This window comes from Ahaetulla prasina, chromosome 8, assembly GCF_028640845.1.
Source record: "Ahaetulla prasina isolate Xishuangbanna chromosome 8, ASM2864084v1, whole genome shotgun sequence".
Classification (NCBI taxonomy): Eukaryota; Metazoa; Chordata; class Lepidosauria; order Squamata; family Colubridae; genus Ahaetulla; species Ahaetulla prasina.
Genome location: NC_080546.1, coordinates 48,959,865 through 48,980,514, shown reverse-complemented (window position 1 = coordinate 48,980,514; position 20,650 = coordinate 48,959,865). Strand labels below are relative to the sequence as shown.

Here is a 20,650-nt window from a genome sequence, read left to right as displayed (position 1 = left end):
GTTAGGAAAATCTTCAAAAGAGCCTATTAAAATCAATGACATAGTTTCCTTTTTACCATCATTACCTTTAATCTGAGACAGATGATGACTTGGTACATACAGTGTTTATTTCAATACAATTCTTATTTCTAAGAACTCAATTGACTGGACTCACATAATATATTACCAATCATAAACTATGGTTTACAAATTACATTATTTGAGATCACAAAGTATGCTCACTGTATTATGATTCAGCATAATGTGCAAAACCAGTCTTTAACATGATGATCATAAAAATTCTAAACAGTAACAGAAAAATAAAAATAAATATCACATTTGATTTGCTAGTATTTCCTATATGCTAAAAAAAAATAACATCAAGTATTTCTTCATGGTTTTTATTTATTTATTAAATTTATGTGCAGATAGACCGGGGTGTCAAACTCAATTTTATTGAGGGCCACATAAGGGTTGTAGCTGAACTCGGGGGCCAGGGTGGACATGGCCAGATCGATGTCACTCGTGTTGGGGGTGCCTTTGGCAGCCCAAACACTCTGCCAGTGAAAATGGGCTCTCGAGCTCCATTTTCAGCTGTGATGGCCTCCTGCAACCCTCTGCCAGTGAAAACTGAGCTCGGGTGTGGCCCTCCCGAGCTCTATTTTCAGTGGCAGAGGCATCACGGGCCAATCCTTTGCTGTTTCCAGGGTGGCCCCATGGTCCAGATCTAAGCACTCAGCAGGCTGGATCCAGTCCCTGGGCCTTGAGTTTGACACCCCTGAGATAAACCTTCAACCAGTTGTTTAATAGACTGTTTGAAGTTACAATGGACCTCCCCAGAGCTATGACCCAGATTCAAAATTCTGATGGCTGCACCACCTCATAGTCATGGGATTGCATTTTGAGCGCTCAGCAACCAGCCCACATTTATGGCCATCTGTAGTGTCCTGCAATCACATATAAACAATTTACATTTTTCGCTGGAAACTGCCATGTATTTCTAGTTTCCAGCAAAAAACATCTATTGAAAACAATGGATTTCTTTTAGGGCTACAGTGTTTGCTTTATGATTGCTGCATTCACTTAATGGGTTACCGTAAAAAAGATAATTGGCCCCAGTCATGTGGTGATTAATGACTGGCATGACTTACGACTGTAATTCTGGGTTCAATTATGGCTATAAGTCGAAGACATTCTGTATGTAGTTATTATTTATATGAAGTACAGGTCCTTTCCTCTGCCTCTGGGCTTTTTAGAAGAAATGGATAGGATGGAATGTAATCCATTAGAACTGTACAATCTACTACAAACTCAGCAAAGGTAATTACACAAACATTGGATGGGGTCCTAACATAAAAGCAGCACTGTACCAACACTAAACTGAAGGTCAGTGGACAAAACAACATTCTCATTAATGAGTTCTAAGGGCCCCTAAGACAACAGCTCTGGCTTTTTACTACTCAACAGGTGAAAATGACTGCCTAGTCTGGTATAAATCAGCACACGCTGGGAAAGAAGATGTTGCTTTGAATGAAGCTAGAAGAATTGTTACCTGATATGCCTTAAATCAGGACTGTCAAACTCCTGATTGGCCGGTTGCATCATGTGCAATCTACGCCTGGTTTAGCGAAGGGGAAAAAAGTCCCGATACGTCACATGACGCCGTGACAATGTGAGTTTGACATCCCTGCCTTAAATCTACTCTAGATAAGATCTACCACCTAGCTGGAACTGCCTAAGGCACTGCCCCACCTACAGTTCGCAGAGAAGAAGACGCATATAGAGAGGCTTAAATCATCTCTAGCTAGACAACACCTTCTCTATGGCCTATAACCTGCTCATCAGAGATTAAAATCCAGGAAAACTTCCTTAGGCTGAAGAATTTGAAAGCAGAGTTAACCTATGAAAAGCAACAAAGAACCAGTACTGGATGGAACCAATGGAGGAGATGGCACCTGGGCCTGACAAAAGATAGAAAGCATGGAAATATCATTGAATAGACCCCACAACAAGATCCGGAGACACCCACAACAAATGGGGCTTTCTGGTGCCTTCTGCCCTTTGCAATTCTGGTGACAGGCAGACAACAACATATATGTAGACTTGTCCTTCGTGTCCTGATCAGTGTACCCCTGTGGACCTCATGGCAGCATGACAGAACGCAATTAATGTTGATAGTTTCTGGGCAAGATTTGTTTAACTTGTACATATTTTAATCTTGTACTTTATATTTCAAATATTGTATAGTATGCCTTATTTTAATTGTGATGCTTCTGATACAAATAAACAAACATCAAAAACAATAGGAAACTAGATTACCAAGTTCATCTTAAGTTAGTTTTAGCCTAAAAAATTAACTAAAATGTGTTCCCCATGTCCAAAAGGCAGTGGCGGGATTCTGCAGGTTCTAGGTGGTTCGGCCAAACCGTTTGTTAAATTGCTGGCTCGCCCTGCCCCTTGCCCCGCCTTTCCCCACCACTACTTACTGGCCTCGGAGCACACCGAACCAAACTGTTCGTTAAGTTGCTGGTTCACTCGCCCCTCGCCCTGTGGCACAAGCCCCGATCAAATCGATTCCTGGCCAGCCCCCCAGCCTTACTGCCGCCGCGGAAAGCCCTGGTTGAGTGCTGATTCCTGAGCCGGCCTAGGCTGCCACCACCGCGCTGCCCCTCCTTCCATCCCCAGTCTTGCCTGGCTAGCTCTGCCACCGCCGCATCTCCATTGCACACGGTGCTTGCGTCATTTAGCTAGCTGCCCCCCCATCCCCGGGCTTCCCTGTCTTGCTTTGCCACCAGCACCGCAGCTCCATTTCTGTGCTTCCCAGAGCTTCCCGCTTGCCTCTGAATGCTGGCTGAGAAGCTGCATGACCATGCTAGCTGGGACACTGCTCTCTCCGCCCTGGCTGGGAACCGCACAGCCATGTGGTTTCAGCCAGTGGGGAGAGAGAGCGCTCTCCCAGCTAGCACGGCCCCATTGGTAGGACACTTGCCCCACTAGTCAGAGGCTGCTCACCTGCCTGGCCAGTGTCAGAAGAGAGGGAGGCAGAAAAGTTCAGCCAAGTTTTCTCCTCCTTCTTGGACTCAAGCAAATAGGCACACATACCTCATGGCGCGGGGATCTTCTGTGAGGATACGGTGCATCTCCTCACAGAAGGTCCCAGCGCTGTGAGATGTGTGTTTCAGGCACCGGCAGGCAATGGGGTGAAGATCAGGATGGGACTTCCGGTGGCCACGCACCCCATTGCTTACTGGTGCCAGTGCCAGTGCCAATGCCGCTCATGGCCAGACCCGGCCAGGAGGACAGCTTGCTGACGAGCTTCAGGCCGGCGCTATCCTGACATGTCCCACCGTTCTCCTGGCCCGTTGCCGCCATCACTGCTCTGTTTTTCAGGCTGGTCGAAGCTGCTCGGAAGGCTGCTACTTAAAAGCAGCTTCCAAGGCAGGAAAAATTCAGGCAAGCTATCTCCTTCTCGGCCTGAAACACACAGAGAACTTGCACACATCTCACAGCGCCGGAAGATGGTGTGTGGGTATGTACTCTCTCCTCGCAGAAGATCCCGGCACCATGAGTGCATGTGCCTGTTTGCTTGAGGCCGAGAAGGAGAAGAAGGCTTGGCTGAACTTTTCTGTCTCCCTCTCTTCTGACACTGGCCATGCAGGTGAGCAGCCTCCTGACTAGTGGGGCAAGTGTCCTCCCAGCCGGGCCCTGCTAGCTTCAGGCTGGCGCTGTCCTAACATGTCCCGCCATGACTGCAGCTGCAGCCTTGCTCGCTATTGGACTTGCCAGCTCTGATGGTTGCAGCTCCGTGCCCACCTCTCACAGGTATGGCGAGCCCTGAATTGGGACTTGACAGTATGCTTTTCACTCCAAGCAGCCAGGACTTAAAAACGCATGTCTGGGATGGAAGAGCAGTTCTTCTTAACAAGCACAAAACTGAGTTGCAAATCTGGGTTCCCCGCATGAGAGCTGGAAGTCCGGTACTCCGGCACATTCATCTCGGTTTCCCTCTACGACCGGCCTTGAAAAAACCTGCCCTCACAATCACATGTCTGTAGCCAGAGCTAGGCTTGCAGCTCTCGTGGGGAACTCAGGCCTGCAGCAACAATTTTGAGTTTGTTAAGAAGGACCACTCCTCCACCCCAGCTATGTGTTTTCCAGTCCGGGCTGCTTGGAGTGAAAAGCATGCAACATGCTGGCGCTCCCAGAATTCCCTGCACAAGCACTGGAAGAAAATTGCCCAAGCTCCCAATGCCTGAACCAGTGAGCTGGAAGAGGGATTTGCTGTTGTACTGGTGAGAACGTATGGACTGAGTAGGTTTTTTCTTCTCCACCCCTCCCAATCCCAATCCAGCCTGGCACAGAAAATGGGGCATTTCCATGGGCTCTTCTCTTTTTTCCCCCCTAGCCTCCTTTTGCCAGTATTCAGCAGGCAGGCAACTCTTTAGATGGGCTTTTATTTTGCCAGCCCAAGGGTGGAGGAGGGAGGTGGGAAATCCCACTGTCTCTGCAGCATCGGTCATGTGACTGAGTGGGCGTGGCCAATGACATCACTCACAACAAAGTGCCGCCCACCTTGCCATAAGTGATGTCAAGTTGACCATGCCCACCTAGCCATGCCCATAGAACAAGTTGTTAAATTATTTGAATCCCACCACTGCCAATAGGGCTTATGAAACTGTCATTTATACAGCAGATAATAGACTGCTACAGAACTATTCAAAATTTATAGAAATGTCTCTAGAAGGAGAGAAGTGAAATAATTCTCAATGGGAAAAGGGATCCTTTTTACCCCCATTATGAGACAGGGAAGATAGTGCTGTCAAAGCAAGAATGTTTTAAAAGCCACGTGTTCAGCCTCAAATTTTCTATTAAAGGTTTAAGTTACAATACAATACCTTACCGATGTGATGACTCGGTGCCTTGAAGCTGTTCGGGTCTGGATGGGGACGAACAGGCTCCGACTCAACCCATCCAAGACGGAGTGGCTGTGGATGCCGGCGTCCCAGCATAGTCAGCTTACCCCATTGCTGACTGTGGGGGGCAAATTGCTGGCCCCCAGGGAATCGGTGCGCAATTTAGGCGTTCTCCTGGATGCACGGCTGTCTTTAGAAGACCATTTGACGGCCGTCGCCAGGGGAGCTTTTTATCAGGTCCGCCTGATTTGCCAATTGCGCCCTTTCCTGGACCAGGACTCGTTATGCACAGTCACTCATGCCCTCGTCACTTCCTGCCTGGATTACTGCAATGCTCTCTACATGGGGCTCCCCTTGAAGAGCATCCGGAGGGTCCAACTGGTACAGAATGCGGCCACGCGGGGGATTGAGGGAGCTCCTTGTAGCTCCCATGTAACACCTGCTGCCGCCAGTTACCTCCCATTGTCTGGTGCATCCAGTGCGCTCTCACAGGGAGGGCCTCCTTAGGGTGCTGTCAGCCAACCAATGTCAGCTGGCGGCCCCCAGAGGAAGAGCGTTCTCTGTGGGGACCCCGGCTCTGTGGAACGAGCTGCCGGTGGGACTCCGTCTTCTCCCTGATCTTAGGACCTTTAAACGCGAGCTCAAGACTTTCTTTTTTCACCAAGCGGGGCTGGCCTGTTTGATTGATTTTAATATTTGGGGATTTTAGTGGGTTTCTTAACAGGAGTTTTTTATCTTTTGTATTTTTACCTAATAGTTTTAAGTATACAGCAGTCTAATTAGATTTTTAACTTTGTTATGATATTTTAAATGGTTTTGGATTATTGTCGTTTTACTTGCTGTACACCGCCCTGAGTCTTCAGAGAAGGGCGGTATAAAAATGTGAATAAATAAATAAATAAATAAATAAATAATACAAAACAGAAGATGGGTTGATTTGAAATACTAATTCCAACTATCCCACTGAAAAATAAAGATTACCTTTTTTTAAAAAATAGTGTCCTTAGTTATCTGCAACAAGACTATCAAACAACTTAATAGTGAAATTACTGGTGGTGGTTTGTAAATCTAAAAAAGAACTGCAGACATTATCAACATCAGATTTCACATTCTGATTTCTTATCAATCCACAGATTCTATCCCTTCCAGCTCCAGCATCTAATATTGGGTTGAAAGGCCACCAAGGAAAAGCAAATACTGTATAAATATTCACTTTAAGCAGATTAGTTCTGCACCATCTTTGTGTGTGGACACAAAGTGCAACATCAACAGTAAATTAATGCAGGTTCTGCTCATTAATTTGGTTCACCGGGCTAAGTGTAACCCCCATCTGTCAGTATACAAGGGGTAAAAAAAACAAACACCAAAGTGTTAGAAATCCCACTGAAATCATGTTTTTTAACCAGTCAACCGAACAACCAAACCATGTATCAATAAATATTATTTTATAGCATGGGATTTGACTTTTCATAAAGCAAAATAAATGTTGGTATATTTAACAACCACATAATCTTATTTTGTGAGAAATAAAACTTGTAATAATATATTAAATATGATAATTTGAGCCTAAATAAAGATTCCAACTACATGAGCTGTTCAAGGAATGCTTTTGGTAAATCCCAACAAAACTCATTACATTCAGAACTAAGCATTTTTTTTATTTTAAGAAGCTGCATTATAACCATAAAGCAACCAAGATGGGTTTATAGTTTTTTGAGAACAAAATGCTCCTAGACTCAAATGTGTGCTTTCTTTCTTTTTGCAGATTTACACAGAATAGGCTTTGCCGTAATGGTTTAATGTGGTTATTCTTTCAGAAGAACAAAACAAATAAATAAATGCAACATATTCCTAGTAGAATAGTTGCCAATAGAATATATTTGAAAAGGACTGTCTTGAGGTCAGTAATTATATTGAACATGCAATGGTCTATTTAGGCTACCAAACAGGCCAATTCTTTTCTCAGTGCCAGAAGCCAAATTAAAACATCAAAGACAAATAGCTGTCCTCTATCTAACATAAATAGATCCAATGAAAGGGAACGCAACACCTCTCTGATGTTACATTCCAGTGTTACATTGTTCTTCATGTTAGGAAGTAATATGTATGCATAATACAGGTTTTGTCCTACATTGGGTTGTCAGTGCAACTGAAAAGGAAAAAAAGAAAAATAGAACATACACTATGTAAAAGTAGTGTAGTGTAGTACAACCTTGGTACGGAAATTACATAACAGTATTTTATTTTCTGGGAGTTTAACGGAAAATAGTCTATAGGTATCATTCTGCTAGATTACTGATAAGATGTCCCTCCATACATCTAAACACAAAAATACCCACCCACACACCAACTTAAATCAATTTGAGATCTGCACTCTGGAATAGAGAACCATCTTGAACAAGGTGTTCAAGAAAACTGCACTGGCTATTCGATTTTGTGATTTACAGCAAATTTAACACAGATTTTAGATTTTACTCTCAGTTTCTTGTTCAGACCAAGCAATGCCAACATAAGTAACGCAATTCTCAACAAGGGAGCATTGTATTGTCATGTGACTTGAAATGCCACTCAGTATGATTGGCCAGCATTACATAAATGACGTGTCTTGTAATCACAACACTACTTGGATGTAAAAAAAATACACATATACAAAGAAGGTGAATGAAGGCGTGTTGAAGGTACCGCACTATTTGCTCAATTCTTTCTGAAGAAGGAATATCTATATATTGAAAGCACTGCACTTTTTGTTTAGCTAGTTTTGAAAAAGTGTGCTATGTGAAGCCAACCACTTTTATAAACCATGCATGAACTAAGCCACAAAGGCTTTTTAAAATGATCTATATTCTAACACAAGTGTGTCAAACTCAAGGCCTGGGAGCTGGATCTGGCCCACTGGTTGCTTAGATCTGGCCCATGGGGCCACCCTGGAAACAGTGAAGGACCGGCCTGGGTGCCTCTGCCAGTGAAAACATACAGCCAGCCCGAGCTCCATTTTCACTGGCAGAGGGTTGTAGGAGGCCATTGCATCCGGAAATGGAGCTCGGGAGCCCGTTTTTACTGGCAGATCGCTTGGGCTACCACAGGCGCCCCCAACATAAGTGATGTTGAGCTAGCCACACCCACCCTGGCCCCCCCCAGGTCAAACACAACCCTGATGCAGCCCTCAATGAAATCAAGTTTGATACCCCTGTTCTAGCAGGAAGTATGATCCTCCAAATAGTCTATTTTAAACAGCCAAAACCAAAGTTATAGGATGTTTTGTTACAGGAAGAATGCAAGATGTCCAATGTATAGTCACTGATCCACTTCTCTCTAATGTTAATCACTCCTGATTATTGTAAAACAGACCTAGACCACTGTACTGGAATTTCCTGTCTGATCCTTAAAAAGGATACCATCTGTGCTCACTGATTTCTTTATTTAAAGTATGTATGAAAGATTGTGCTTGAAGAAAAAAAAAACTGGTTTGGGCTGGCCTTTTGCTTCCCAAAGACCAACTGACCTAGTACCTCAGCTAGAGAAGGAAGAGAATCCATCTCCTCCAGCAAAGCCAGTTCTAACAAGGAAGAGGATTTATCTGCATCCTGTTCTTGCTCTGAGAACAGAGATTCCAGAGAAAGCCAGAGGCTTTCCCCAGATCAGATATACTTCTTAGCAATGTATACAATCACTTGCCCCTAGTTAAAATAGTTCAAATGACCTTTCAGGACGAAATAAATTTGACAGGCAATTTTGAACTTTGCTTAGAATATTTCTAGCCACTTTTTTCTCCAATTCACACTTATCCATTGAAGTGAAATGCCCTGGTATTTCATTTCATTCTTACATGAGGCATCACAGCTTTTGTTTTGAATCAGACAAGCCAATGAATCCCTGGTCTTTGCGTAAACAACACATACTGTCATGAAGTTTTAACTATAAATATACCTTGCAGCCAGCTTGAACCAACTCAACCCTGAAAACAGGACAAAATCACCCCAAGTTGTCCTTTACCTCACTCAGTATAGATCAGGCAAAGCAGAAGTAAACAAGGGGTGGTGGTTGAGTTGCTAACATTCCTTCCATCTTATGCCCTTCATTTGGACTAGCATGCCTCATAAATTTCACTTCTCCTCTGAACTGACTTTAGAACAAGTACCTTGCAACAGAATCCTTCCAGAGGACTCTGGAACAGCGCCTATGAACATAACAGAAAGTGCAATCCAAGGGATTTTTTGCATGAGATCCTAAGCTAGCCGGCCTTTTCTGGGAGGTGGGGTTCAGATTTTCTTTTACATCAGCCACATAACAGCTCAGATTCAACAGCGGTATTTCCCTGGCGGAAAAGAGTCGCTGACAGGAAAAATTGCATCAGCTGAACATCTGCCAGCCACGCGGTTATTAACTGGCACAAGACGAGATGCTGTGGCATCCAGGATCGCTACAAACGAGAAAGCTCAGACACCAGCAAGCGATTCACATCTTATCCTTAACCCCTCTACGCTTTCCAGACTTTTTCGCTCTCCATTCAACCCCCTCCCTCCCCACACCGCCGCTTCCCTGCCACGCAATCTGCTTTTCCCCAGAGCGCCCTCTTTTCACTGCCTTGCTCTCCCCGCCACCTCCCGCGCCTAAATAAACTGTCCCCACGTGCTCATGGAAAGAAAAACACTTTCCACGGAATGCTGCTGGTTTTTTTAAAAAATCCCTCTCCAACTCTCAGCTGGAAGCCTTATTAAGTGGAGGGGAGGGAAACTTCGCCTCGCCCGGCAGTTCTAGGCAAGGCGCCCGCAGAGAGAAGTCTGTGCTCGAGCGCGTGTGTTTGTGCAGGGGAAAGAGAGGGGGGGGGGAGAGAGAGATGCTTCCACTCACTGGAGCCGTCTGAAGTGCTGGCGGGCGGAGAGGCGGAGTTGCGGCAAGCGGAGGCGCGGAGCTGCGGGTGCTTCGAGAGGGGAGCCCGTCCCGCGTTGGCTGCTCACTCGACAGCAAGCAGGCAGAAGAAAGAAATCAGGGATCAGAAACACTTTGGCGCGTGGCCCCGCCCCCACATTCCACTCGGGCCGCTCCCCTCACAGGCCCCCTTGCCTTCCCACGCCCGGAGAGCTGATGAATGCGGGGAGTCCGCCCAGCCCTCCTAGCCAATGGCGAGGCGAGGCGAGGCAGTGGCTGGCAGGTCCTCGCGCGCTGTCGGCCTTCTTCCCGAGTTGTCTTGGAAAGGCAGATGGGATGGTTTGACTCATGGAAAGGAGCGCCCTGCAAAAAAATGGGCAGTTTCATATCGCGGCCCTGCCTGTTCATTGGCAAGCCTCCAACTCGGGCTCCCAACTCTCTCCCCCAATTAACAGCCTATTTATTCATGACGAGAAATGACGCATTTGAAACTATACGGTAGTAGTACGGTACTAACGATAACCTCGGGCTGTGAACGCACCTGGACGTATGTTGGCGTGACAACATGCTTGCATTCCTGAGTTCTGTTCGAAGCCATGCTTAGTTTAAGACGTCTCTGTGGCATCAGGTGTTATTGGGGGTTTTTTCCCCTCCGGGAAATAAATATCGATGTTAATGGACGAGTCAGTTTTCCTTGTAAGTAATGGTAGATAATCAGAGGATCATGTTTTTAAAGATCTTACCCTCTTTGTTGCAAAATATGTTTTAAAACAGGAACAACTCCTGAGAAGTGCAATTCCGGACAAAAAAAAAATAACCCTTCAGAATTCTGTGTTATAAAACAATACCTATTCTCCAAACACTTTTATTAATTCATGTGTTAGATGCTATTAGTTTATTTACAAGACTTACAGACGTCTCTGCTGACCAGATTTTGAGTGGCATACAACTCCCTAACTACATAAAGGTTTAATTCAAATTCGAATATATACAACATAGCTCTCATAAAGTTTTTCCAATTTTGGTCATTTCCAGATGCAAGGACTTCACCTCTCTGGTACTGGGGAACTCTGGGAATTGAAGTCCACTCGTTTGGAAGTTGCCAAGGCTGGGAATTAATAGTTTAATCATTAATAGTTAAGTGCTCTGAAGTTCCAATTCAGTAAATGATCATTTAGGTGACCATTCCAGAAAAAAAAAGCTGGAAATGTTTACTTCCTTGGGGGGATTTTTAGCCATTTTATCATGAAGTTGAAAAAATTGTATACTACTTTGGAAATCTTAAATTGGTTTATTACAAATACTGTGATAGTAGGAAAGCATACTTGCATATTTGTTAGTGAACTGTCATTTCAGTTTTCCAGCAACTCCATTTGCTTCCAATCTCATTGAATTCTGTATCCAAAGGATTAAAACAACACGTCATCTGATTTATGCAATGGGAAAGAGACACTTTGTCTGACTACCTTAGCTACTACAAAACATTTTGAAACAGCATTCCCTTCCTTCTGTTACCCAGCATTATCCAAATTTCTTTTCAGCTTGCTCTTCTGAGAACCAGAACTGGCACTTCTAAAAGATAGTTCAGAAATAATTCTTGCTGAAGCATGCAGAAACTCCACTTAGTCATTAAACTCGTTTAGAAAGATCATTTATTTTCTTCTTGCCCAGTAGGGCTACCACATTTGGAATGCAGAAATCCAGATGAGCTCCAGATGTTAGTTTTACGTATTTCTTTATTGCCAACAAATGGCCAATAGTAACTTTGCAAGACCACATTGTGAAGCCTTACTTAAATTCGCAAAGTGTCACCTTGTGTTTAAAGATACCGAACAGCAATAATGTAAGTTATGTTGCTATTGCAGTGCAGAATAGGATAGCCCATTAAATACTCAATGGAACAATCAGCTGAACAGCAGTTTAAAACACAATTATATAAATACCTTCTGAGAAATATGCCCCATTAGGTCAGTTATAAGTGAATATTAGATTTCAATGTGTTAAAAATGCTTTACATTCACAGCCTGGGTTTGTCCATTCATATTGTTGGAAGAAATGTCCATATGAGTTCAGCTCCAAGTGGGAAGAAAGACACTGGAAACAGAGAGACTGCTTGGAAAGATGGTTTAATGTTGGACAGGACCACATGGTTTGGGGTCCTGGGCAAAAAGAGCACTTAGGTGAGAGGGAGAGAGATTTATACCCTCTCTTGGGCCCCTCCTTGGAGCTTCCTGTTCCTGTGTAAGAAATGTACTCTGGTTGTGAAGACTCCCATGGGGCCATGCAGGGGTAACTTTATAGGTTGTCTTGAGTCCCAGGCCTGGTTGAATCTTGCTGGGTGATGATGTAATGAAGGGGCTTTGGGCAATTCCTAGTTTGTCCTGGTTTGGATCTTGAGTGAGGACTAATCCTATCATGTCCTGAGGGCCATGTCTTTTGTTTTGTAGATAAGCTGGCCCAGCCTTTGTCTTGTCTTGTAGATAGTTGGCACCAAAATATCTGCTGGAGGGCGGGGGCAGGGAGCTGAGGCTCTGAGTTTGTCTTTAGAAACATGTTTCTCCTTTAGGGAAAATATAATATTCTGCCTTCTTAATATTTCCTAGAATATTTCATTCTTCTAGAAGAGAGATGGGTGCTAACTGTCTACAATACCAAGTCATGATTTGTTTAATTGTGATCTACTGAATAAACTGCCACAGTTCATTAAACAAGCCAAGCCCTAACCCAAATTTTTCCAGTGTCTGCCTACACACAATAAAAATCAGTTAACTCATATTAAAACTTAGGGCAATAGGTATACCCATTGATAGCCTTCTTAAAATACTTTTCTTTAGCCTTTCTTCTTGTGGCAGCTACTGCTGCTCTTTCTCCTCCTCCTCCTCCTCCTCCTGCTTCTCCTCCTTCTCCTTCTTCTTCCAATATAAAACTGACTTGCTGCTGCTACTTTTATGGATGTTTTCTCAGCTTCTCAGACTAAATCCAGGGATTCCCTTGAATGGGAATTCACCTCCCATCCAAGTATTAGCACTTTCTGTTTTCCCCCCTTTTCAATATACAGTCTAGTAGCTCCTCTACTAGGCAGGCCTAGGCTGTAAAGCTAGAAACCAGCTTTGTACTGAGAAATGAACTAAATAACAAATAATTTAAGAGTTTCTGGTACTTCCTCTCACATTATGCAGCTAACGCTTATCTGTACATCTCTACAGCTAATCTGTACAAGTTATCTATGAGTTGAAGGAGTTGGCAGGAACCAATATAACACAAAAGATCTCTTGAAAAATTGCTGCTTTACAAATAAAATATGCTTTCTCCTTCTTTTGATGGGATTTTGATTCTGAATCTATCATGTTTGAAAGAGGAAAATAATGTCAAATATATATATATATATATTGGGGGGGGGAAGCATTGCCCTTTGGGGTATGCAACACATTTATTTGGCAGGACAACATGTGCAATTTTTTACAAGGTTGTTTGAAAAATAAACTCTGAGATTCTTTCCCGGCACAGTATGTCCTTAAACCTTTTTGGAATATCATATACACTGAGGAGTGTCGAATTTATATTTACCAATAAAGAAATAAAGGGAAACTAATACAGATCTACTTCAAGCTATTTAGTTTTCGTCAGCTAGCCATATCCTTATGGGATTCAAACCTGGTCTACTTACTTATTAGGTAGATATATTAACCTCTAAGCCACAGGTTCTCCTCTCTTTGTTGGTTATACCAGGGGAGAGATTTAAATATCAGAGCAACCTGGTCTACCCAAATATGGCATGGAGCATACTGCTTCCGCTTCCACTTTTCAGTCCCAATCCAAGAGTCTTTGCAGGCAGTCGCTTTCATAACAAACTATTTTTTGTGTTGAATTTATTTTTACCGAAAAAGAACTAAAAAGAGACTAGTATAGATCTATTTCAAGCTATTTAGTGCTCGTCAGCTAGTCATATTTCAGTAGACCAGGATGCCTGGATTTTTTTTAAAAAAGAACACTTAATCTCTCCCCTGGTATAGCTGAAAAGTGAAAAGAGCCCTTGGTTTAGAAGTTAATATATCTACCTAATATGTAAGTCGACCGGGTTCGAATCCCAGAAGAGTATGGCTAGCTGACGAGAATTAAATAGTTTAAAATAGATCTATACTAGTCTCCCTTTATTTCTTTGTCGGTAAATATAAATTCAACACAAAAAATAGTTTGTCTTGAAAGCGATTGTCTGCAAAGGCTCCTGGATTGGGGCTGAAAGGTGAAAGCGGAAGCAGTATGTTCCGTCCCATATTTGGGTAGACCAGGTTGCTCTGATTTTTAAAAAGACACTTACACACTGAGGGGAAAATTAACAAGGAGCATTTTTTATAGATAATTTTATGTCTGATTTCAATTTAACATCTACCTGTTTGGAACAGATTAAGGGCCTCTGGTGGCTCAGCAGACTAAGTCTGTCTGTTATTAACACAGCTGCTTGCAATTACTGCAAGTTCAAGTCCCACCAGGCCCAAGGTTGACTCAGCCTTCCATCCTTTATAAGGTAGGTAAAATGAGGACCCAGATTGTTGGGGGCAATAAAAGTTGACTTTGTATATAATATACAAATGGATGAAGACTATTGCTTAACACAGTGTAAGCCGCCCTGAGTCTTTGGAGAAGAGCGGGATATAAATAAATAAAAAAAAGACACACGGGTTTCAAACTACAGGCAACAAAAAGGAAATTCAGATGCCCCCAAGCTGTTTTTTACACAATTTAGGACCAAATTTGAGTTTAGTTTTTCTGGTTATGTATATTTCTATTTTGTAAATCTTACAAGATTTTGAAAATAATTATTAAAAGTTTATAAATAGATACAGTTGCCATTTATACTTCATATTTTTTTCCAATTTGAAAATACAAACATTGAAAATTGATTGTTTTTTTCCCTCTTTATTGTACAAAAAAAGTAAGTGGACAAAGTATTTTGAGATAACAATCTATTCTGTTGATGCAAATTAGAGATGACAAAATTGAATTATTAATCAATAAGATATCAACCGTTTGATCTTGCTGACTCCCTTTGAACCTTTTGTTCAAGAATGAATCCATTTAGGCCAGTAATAAAGCGTCTGGGAAGCTAAAAATGCTTTGTAACCAATATTTTTAATCTTGCCATTTCTGATGACAAATGCTTGTCTTCTCATTCTGTGGTACACATTGTCTATTCTTTGTGGACAGACAAATGTATACTGTGAGCTGACACATATCTATTTAGCATTGTAAAATGAGCAGGTGAATGACCCTCTGATGTGATGGCTGACATTCTGAGCTTCTGGAACAGGACTTCCTAAAGCCTAAATCTATTTCTAGTTGTTGTGTTGCAAATGTGCAAGAAATTCAAGCTACTTAGCAGTTAATTTACAGCAGAGTTATGCTTTTAGATTCTGTGCCTAGATGGTGCTTAACCAGTAAGTTTAAAATATCCTAGGAGTAGAAGTCTGTGTTGGAAGTCAGGCAAAGCTGCCACATCTTTTAGGAATGGTGACAAAAGCTTAGCATGAATGTTTTCATGCCATCATCCCATTTGACATTAAAAACTAGGAGCTTCAGGCCCTAAATAGAAATTGTGGGATGTTCTACATGTGTGTGGCCAGGTAGCTTACTTGATCAGAATGTGATGGTTAAGTATTGTAGATTCAAAGTCTCCATTTGTCCAAATAGTGCTCCCTCCCTTGGCTAAGGGCAGGAGAAGGTGAATGAAGAATGGGGCTGAGTTTGCACAGTATGCCAAACCATGATCTGTTTACTGCTAGTATATTAAATAAACCACAATGGATTAGGTTTGCACAACATGCCTGAAAACATCATTTTTAAACCACAGTCATGGGATTTAAATCCAAGAAAATGATGATTTAGTGCAATTTAGTGCAATTTAGTGCAAGGCCATCACTCTGCTAAACAAATAATTCCCTCAACACTGTCAGACTATTTACTGAATCTGCACTACTATTAATCGTTTCATAGTTCCCATCACCAATCTCTTTCCACTTATGACTGTATGACTATAACTTGTTGCTGGCAATCCTTATGATTTATATTGATATATTGACCATCAATTGTGTTATAAATGTTGTACCTTGATGAACGTATCTTTTCTTTTATGTACACTGAGAGCATATGCACCAAGACAAATTCCTTGTGTGTCCAATCACACTTGGCCAATAAAATTCTATTCTATTCTATTCTATTCTATTCTATTCTATTCTATTCTATTCTATTCTATTCTATTCTATGTATGAACTCAGTTATAGAGGAAGCCACTGATCTACTCCTATGAAATCCATCCTTTTTGTTAGCAGTCACAATGTGTGTGTGTGTGTGTGTGTGTGTGTATACATACATACATACATACATACATACACATATACATACATAAAATAAAATTGTGAATTTCTTCTTTCTAAGAAAAACAGAGTGGAGCAAGAAGTTAAAAGCAACATAACTTATTTTTAAAAGTTATATTCCAACTATGTTCTACCTAAGAAGAAAATTGATGATAAATCAAGGGTAATTAGTAATATGTAAAACAATCTTAAGGACCAAGAGAACAATAATTGTCAGGTACACCTGATAAAATCCTGCAAATAATACCGTTCTGCAGATGTAGTGCCACTTTCCTGTTGACTAGTAAGATTTCTGTCATGATCTAGTCCATTTTTTAAAAAAATAAGAATGTGCAAGGGGGAAAAATAGCTTCACTTTAAAATAGCCTTTTTGTCACAGAAGTTGGAAAGCCAAATAGAACATCAAAGGGAGAAAAATGTGCCGTGTCATAAAATCTGGTTAAGAGTACATGGGAAAACCCTTCCTAAAAAGTCAGGATATAAATAGCAAATCCCTAGTGTTACAGAACGTGCTTGTCTTATTTTAACTCCTATCAACTCCCAGTTTGGATTTGCCCTCTTTCCGTTGGAATACTTCTGGGAAAAGGAATTTCAGAGGAGTTACACAAACGTTAGATCTCTGCTTGCTTATGATGACCAACAGTAAATTCATTTAGACAGATCAGAATTGTGGTTTTTAAAATTTGTTTCGGGTTGTTATTGCCAAGTGTAAGCATTTATAAAATGTCTAAAATGGTGTTATCTACTATTTAGGGAATGATGAGTAACATTGTTTTTTCTCTTATCATGGTGTTCATCCTGAGAGATTGAGAGTGCAGGTTCTTGGCTCTGAATAACTACTGTAATCTTCATAATCATAGCTCCAACATTACTGACGTCCTTAATATTGAAGTGGCAAAGCTTGGCACTTTCTTCAAAAAGTGCACAATTCAGTTTCCCCCAATGGCTGATTTGGCAGTTGTCTTGCAATCCAACACATCCATCCACATTACAATAGATTTTTGTGTGAGAGAATATACTACAATCCCTCCTCAAGCCACCCCACAATTGCAATGTAGTGTCCTAATTGCACAGTCTAATAACCTCATGGAGCTATATTGTCTAGGAAATCCTGATGACTTGATGACAAGTTAATTTGCCATTTTCTTCCCTTTCTGATTTTTTCTTTTACTGCAATAGGGTCACCTATGTGGTAATTCATTGCACACTTCCTAACCAAGCATCATCTCTTTTTCTCAAAAAGTGTCTATGTAAATCTTTGGTTTAGAGCTCCATTTAAAGCTGTTTCTAAAATCCTTCAATCAAATTAATTTCTTGCATCTAAATTGGATGTCTTTGCTCTGAATTTTTTCAATGGTTATAAAAACTCAACTGAATCAATCCACTCTGATGTTTTGGTGTTTTTGATCAAAGAAAGAAAAGTTAAAAAAAAAAAGTCTAGTCAGATCATATTGATGCTATTCAAATCAATCATTTAAATTGGATCAGTGCCTATCTATGGTCCTCTAATTTATACTTGTGGTAATAGTGCTGCTGTTCCACATTCCTTTTTTTTAAAAAAACAAACTTTTTGTAATCTGAAAATAAAAACATGGTAAATATTTGAGCATGCAAGTCTTCCAGTTACTGCCGTGCATGTGCCTCGCTGATCAGCTGTCTGGCGCACATGCTTATGCCGGAAACAGGAGACCAGCTCTTCCGGTTTCTGGCATTGCTGCACACACAAAAGGCAGTTGATTGTCGCATGTCCATGCATGCCAGAAACCCAGAAGAGGAACGGGTGGTGCTGCACATGTCAGGCACCATGGCTCCATGTGCCACTTTGGGCACGCATGCCATAGGTTTGCCATCATGGTCATAGGGGATGAAACTGAGCCATTGCTATTATATCTATTCTCTATATGCTCTTTTTTTCTTAATATCTGATTGAGGTTAGGGTGTTTGAACATCTGACATCTAATCACAAGTTCTTGATTTTTTTTTTTGCCATAGTTGTTCTACTTGTATATACTTTTCACCTCAATATACTTTCAAAGCATTTATAACATTACTCCTGCTTATCTGAATATGTTAGTAGGCAGACTCAGCTATCCTCAGCTGTAGTGTTCTGGAACTGAAATCTGAAATAATCTTGGTTAACAGTTGAATGTAATTCCTGGAGGGTGGATAACAAGCAGTGCTAAGCAAACTCTATGAACCCCTGATCTGACACATTTGGCATGTCTTACCCGTCTCTATTTTTCCGGAGACTTGAAAGGGTCACTTGAAACAAAATAACAAGTTTTGAGACAATCCGCCGATTCCGACATGACCTGTATTTAACACACAGAATCATCTATTGCAATATCCTTCCTGTAAAAGACTACTTCAGCTTCAATGACAATAATACAAGAGAAAACAATAGATTCAAACTTAATGTCAACCACTTCAAACTTGATTGCAGAAAATATGACTTCTGTAACAGAGTTGTCAACGCTTGCAACTCATTACCTGACTCTATAGTCTCTACTCAAAATCCCAAAATCTTCAACCACTACTTTTGACCTCACCCCATTCCTAAGAGGACTATAAGGGGTGTGCATAAGAGCACAAACGTGCCTACCGTTCCTGTCCTATTGTTCCTTTTCATTATATCAAATTAACATAGTTATTGCATTCTTTTTCTTTATATATATATATATATATATATATATATATATATATATATATATATATATATATATATATATATATATTCTTATATGATATGTTGTTGTTTTATGTCGATGTTTGTATACTGTTATGACAAATGAAATAAAAATTAAAAAAATCAAGGATAGCAATATTGTGTGCTTATGCTCTTTCTAAACAGAGGGTTTTCATCATATTTCTCCTCCCTTAATCCAATGCTTTCTTTCTTAGAACTGCTTCAAGCCAAGTAATACTAGAGGTTGCCCTGTTCATCAGGCAAGCAACTTATCTTTGTTAGTTTTGGACTGCGGAGGGATCTTTGCCTTAAAAGCCTCGACAAGGGGAACAGAACAGACTGAGTGCAACCAGTGAACCTTAATTCACTGCTTTGCAGTTACAAATATTCAGGCAGAATGGGTGTGGTCCATACATTTAATTAAATGTAGTCATTTTGTGAAACCAGGGAAGCATGCCTTTTCTGTTACTGCTCCTGCCCTTTGGAATAGCATCCCTCCCAGGCATCATTCAAAGATTAGCCACATCTTTCTTTCCTTTTTTCCTTAACTGATGAATCTAATGAAGATGTATGCAACTCAAAATCTTGCAATGATCTTGTTCAATGTAAACCCGCCTAGTAAACAACATGGGTGTCAAACTCGCAGTGTCACATTGCCATCACATGACGTATCGTGATGTTTTTCCCCTTTGTGGAGCTGGGGTGGGGGTGGCTGGCATGTGAAGCATTTGGTTCATGGGCCGCCAGTTTGACACCCCTGATCTACTGTATGTAGGTTTTGGATTCCAAATAAGCAGAGCTTTGTAACAAAGCTGGCACTGCAAAAATTTAAACATTTCATATTATTATTGCTCCTGGGGAGGAAAGCTATGGCAAATCTAGACAGCGTACTAAAAAGCAGAGACATCACCCTGTCAACAAAAGTGCGTATAGTCAAGGCTATGGTTTTCCCAGTTGCAATGTATGGCTGTGAAGGCTGGACCATAAGAAAGGCTGAGCACCAAAGAATCGAGGCCTTTGAACTCTGGTGCTGAAAAAGACTCCTGAGAGTCCCTTGGACTGCAAGGTGAACAAACAAGTCAGTCCTAGAGGAGATCAACCCTGACTGCTCTTTAGAAGGCCAGATCCTGAAGATGAAACTGAAATACTTTGGCCACCTAATGAGAAGGAAGGATTCACTGGAGAAGAGCCTAATGCTGGGAAAGATTGAGGGCAAAAGAAGAAGGGGACAACAGAGAACGAGGTGGCTGGATGGAGTCACTGAAGCAGTAGGCATGAGTTTAAATGGACTCCAGAGGATGGTAGAGGACAGGAAGGCCTGGAGGAACATTGTCCATGGGGTCGCAATGGGTCGGATATGACTTCGCAACAAAGAACAACATTATTATTATGGTTAATTGCACAGTCAGCCAAATGTTTAGACTGGATTTGGCATTTTTGTCCACCTTTCAAGTCCTTCTCTAGACCTGAGATAAGCAGATGTTATTGTTTGATGCTCTTAAAGGTATTATTGCAGGATGTAAGTTGTTCCAAGTAAAGCTGCCTTTTTAACTGTGGTGATTTTGTCAATGCTGATGATGTTCAAGTGGTGCTCTAGATGTTTTTGGATTGCACCCAAGACACCTATTATTATTGGTACTTTGTTTTCTTCTGCCATACTTGTTTGCTACTTCTGTTTGCTACTCTTTTGTATTTTGTGATTTTTATTATTATTATTAAATTCAGACAGCTGAGTCTGGATGGCTCACAGAATAGACAAGATAGAATCCAACTACTTAGTACAAAAACACATACAAAAAACGCAACCATAACCTAAACCTACCATTGCCTTA

General features: G+C 41.4%; 1 protein-coding gene across 3 annotated transcripts in view; it reads right to left on the bottom strand.

Annotated features, from left to right (window-relative positions):
- SLC7A2 (solute carrier family 7 member 2) overlaps positions 1–9,909 on the bottom strand; it is a 53,643-nt gene extending 43,734 nt beyond the window's left edge. For 2 of the 3 annotated variants that reach the window (XM_058192510.1, XM_058192511.1), the window contains exon 1: positions 9,744–9,909. The gene's annotated coding sequence lies outside the window, so the exon portion shown is untranslated. The remainder of the gene's footprint in view (positions 1–9,743) is intronic. The other variant, XM_058192508.1, reaches the window with a different exon arrangement.
- Between the last annotated feature and the right edge of the window lie 10,741 nt (positions 9,910–20,650).